The 4,015-nt window shown below is 48.7% G+C and overlaps 1 pseudogene; it reads right to left on the bottom strand.

Annotated features, from left to right (window-relative positions):
- Positions 1–1,471: 1,471 nt before the first annotated feature.
- Positions 1,472–1,701, bottom strand: LOC119523215 (annotated as a pseudogene).
- Positions 1,702–4,015: the final 2,314 nt, after the last annotated feature.

Consider the following 4,015-nt stretch of genomic DNA (forward strand, 5'->3'; position numbering starts at 1 on the left):
AAACCAAGAGAGAGAGAGTTTATTAGGGGAGAGTACAAGCTTATATCGGGCGGTTTAGAGGGCGGGGTAGCTGTAGGGGTTAAAGGCTTGGATTGGTTCTGAGAGAGCGCGGAGGTTGATTGAAAAGGGGCGAAAGTTGCTCCCGTAACGGTGTCCGGCAACAATGTATGCGCACCGGTGGTGATGGGAGTTGCGCTGGCAACGGGGAGTGTCCGGGCAAGATAAGGGGGTGGGGAAAAGGCGGTTCCCTCCGGCAAGCCTCCCCTAACATTGGTAATTTGGGTGAGGAAATGGGGCCTGCCTCCGGCCTCACTTTCCCAGGCCCGGGGGGCTGTGGAGGGCGCTGTCACCCGTACCCACTACCCTCCCCAGGGGTGGATCCGGTCCCCCAGCCCAGGCCCGCCAAGTTGAAGCACGTAATCAGTGTCCCGCACTAGAACACAGAGACATTCCATACAATACTCAGGTTCGCCCGACAACACCCAGACCTGCCTTGTGCAATGCTGTGCAAGACAGGCCAATGCTGCAAAGCACGAGTATGCTCCTGAACACCTAGACTCACTCTCCAAAATGCATCCTCATCCCACAGCATCCATTCGTACCCTGCGATACACAGATGAGTATGTTTTGCTTTCCAATGCAAAACACCATATTCCAGGAACTGCCCCAGAGCACAGAGAAATGCTGACAGCACATGTGAAATGCTCATGTTGTGTAGTTATGCCCCCATCACGTGCAAACTGCCCCCAGTTCACTGAGCTTCAATCTGTGACACCCACGACACCAAGATGCACCCCTGTCCCCCATCCTCCCTTTCACCTTGCAGTAGGCAGAGTTGGTCTGCAACTGCAGACCCTCCCCATAACCACAGAACAGACCCACATACACTTCTTAGCCTGCAAGACCCCAAGATTTCCCTCCCAGGGCACCTAAATGCCAGACAACACAGACAGCACCCACAACATATAGATAAGCGCCACAACACGCTGGCTTGCTGCAGAGCACCCAGAATTGCTCCAAGTTAAACTGCACTCAGAGTCACCCTCTGTCACACAGACTCATGGTGCAAACCCAAGTTCCACCCCACAAATCCCAAATGGATCCAACACCATCAGCTTCCTTCCAAATCACCCTGACTCACCCTGTATCACCCAGACTCGATCATCTACGTCCAGACTTGCTATGCAACACAGAGACACCACCTGCTGGCTTCCCAATACATGAACCTGTCTCCCAATATACAGACATGCTCCGCAGTACATGGATTTGCTCTCCACTACCCAAACGCTCCCTCAACACACAGCAGAGCCCCACAAAACACCTCTTTTTTTTTTTTACTATTACAAAAGTTTAACAAAACATTTTAATATGAAGAATGCGCATGACCTAATTATTACATCACAGTAAAAAAGGCCTTTTGGGGTGGGGACATGTGGAAGCAACTGATTTCTCTACTGAACACAGCCATTCTTTATACTTGTTACAAGGCTTCTAACATGATGATACTATTTCCTTGTATTACCACCATTCCAATATTGTTCTGTTGCCCACTAGTTGCCATCTTTACACATTCATCCATCAGAAAATTCATGAAGGATCAAATCCCCACAATATTCCTTGGACGTGTCTGCCACCATTTAATTTCAATGATAACTTCTTGTCCATAAATTTTTTCAACTCTGGTGGATGAGCCTTGCTCATGGTGTCTACTCTGTGGGCTCAGTGATGCCCACAAAATACCTCTTGCCTTCACCACACAAACCCTGGCCTCATAGCACCTCTAAAGGCTGAACAAACTGCACAGTGTACAGATCAGCCCCAGAATATGCAAACTTGCTGCATAATGTCCAGACTTGCCCTACAAAACCCAGATGTTCCCCACAATTTCTTCCAGGAGCCCTGGTGTATCCCACATGAGCATGCCTTGCTGCACACAAACTTGCTCCTCAAAATATCTTGCCGCTAGAGTACCAAGAATTTCCACACGGCTGAAAGAAAAGCTGGACAACACACAGACGTTACTCCCAGTGAGTGTCACTCCACAATGCCCTGACTTGCCACATGAAATGCCCACACGCACCAAAATGCTCGGACTCCCGGTGGAACACAGGCTGGCCCCAGAAAATACTTTCTTGCCTTCACAACACGAAGGCATCACTCGGAGCACTCAGAAATGCTGGACAGCACGTGAAAACACCCCCCACACTGCAGGGATTGTCATGCCACAAGACCCAGGCCCCCTCTACAACACTTGGGTCTGTCCCACCACACCCAGACGTGTGTCACAACCCACACACCTGCCTTCCAACAGCCAGGCCTGTCCTGCACACGTAGACATGATCCATAGTGCACAGACTCTTTCCACAATCCAAAGACTGGTACCAGGAGACACCCCCTTGCCTCCACAATGCAAAGAAATTCTGGGCGACACAAAAACCCACAGATATGCCCCATATCACTCAGACTTGCTCCATGATATTCAGCCTCACCCTGCATCAATCACTTAGGCTCACCCCAAAATGCCCCTACTGGCTCAATGGCATATAAACAAGCCCCATGTCACACAGACTTTCTCCACATGTAGACTGGCCCCACAGAATTCCTTCTTGCCTCTTCACCATCACAACTTTCCTCGCATCACACGTGAGTACCAGACAACACACAAACAAGCTCCACACTGCATAGAAATGCTCCAAATTCCCAGACTCACCACATGACACCGTATTTGCCCTCTGCTACCCAAGCTTGTGACACAATACCAAGACTTGCCACAAAACGCCCAGCTCTGCCCTGTGACACCCAGTCTTAATCCAGAGCACCTGGTAATATCTCACAACACAGAGATATACTCCACAACAGGCAGATATACCCCATAACATGCAAACATGTTCCCTAACACATGGACATGCTACACAACACACAAAAATGCCTCAAAGCACACTGACTTCCCATATAATGCAGAACTGGTAACACACAATGCAGACTCAACTCTATAACATGAGACATAGTGAAGATTCTTGCCCCAAAGTGTGCAGATGGGACCACCAGGCAGGTTGCCTTACAACACCAAGACTCACCCCCAAACTGATAGATCCCACCCACATACAACAGACTCCTCACAAGGCATTGAACAACATCACAACACACACATTCTCTCTGAAACCTGCTCATCCTGAAATGCAGTCACTCCACAGCCCCTGACTTGCCCCCACAATGCAAACCATGCCCCACCATGTACAAGTCATCTCACAATATGTGGAATTATCTAGAATAACAAACAGACTCACTCCACAAGGCACAGCCTCAGTCTGCCACCCACAGATTGCCCATGGTACCAAGGCATACCCTATAACAAGGCATAGATTCATCACACACTTCAGACTCTTGCCCCCAGATACACATACTTGCCCCATAATGCAAAGTTTCACCCCACAATACCAAGCTTCCACCATAAATGCACAGAAATTCCATACCATCCACAGATACCTCTGACAGCACACACTCAGCCTGCCTCTCCTAGAAGTACTTTCTAATGGACAAATTGCCCCAGAGCACAGATTGTGAATATAATGCACAGATTCCTGTCAAAATCCACAAATGTCACCTGCACACCCCAAATTATCCATAGTGCACAGACTCACCCCAGAAAATAGATAATCACTCCACAACATGCAGGCTTGCCCCACAACACAGAGATTGTCCCGTGCCCAACAAATGTGATCTGCAATGTAGAGGCATATGATGAAGCAGGCATGCCCCACCAAGCCCATACCAGACACACAATACATATGCACACACACACACACACACACACACAGCCTCCATAAAATGAAGACTTAACCCAAAACATGTAGAATCAATCCATGAAGTACATTCATTTTGCTCTACCAAGACTTGTTTCGTAACATCCAGAAAACCCTACAATACACAGACCTGAGCCACAACATCTTGACATACCCTACAATGTATGGACCCAACTCCGCAGTAGAGACTCTCCACAAAGTATAGGATGGAA

Source organism: Choloepus didactylus, chromosome X (genome assembly GCF_015220235.1).
Source record: "Choloepus didactylus isolate mChoDid1 chromosome X, mChoDid1.pri, whole genome shotgun sequence".
NCBI lineage: Eukaryota > Metazoa > Chordata > Mammalia > Pilosa > Megalonychidae > Choloepus > Choloepus didactylus.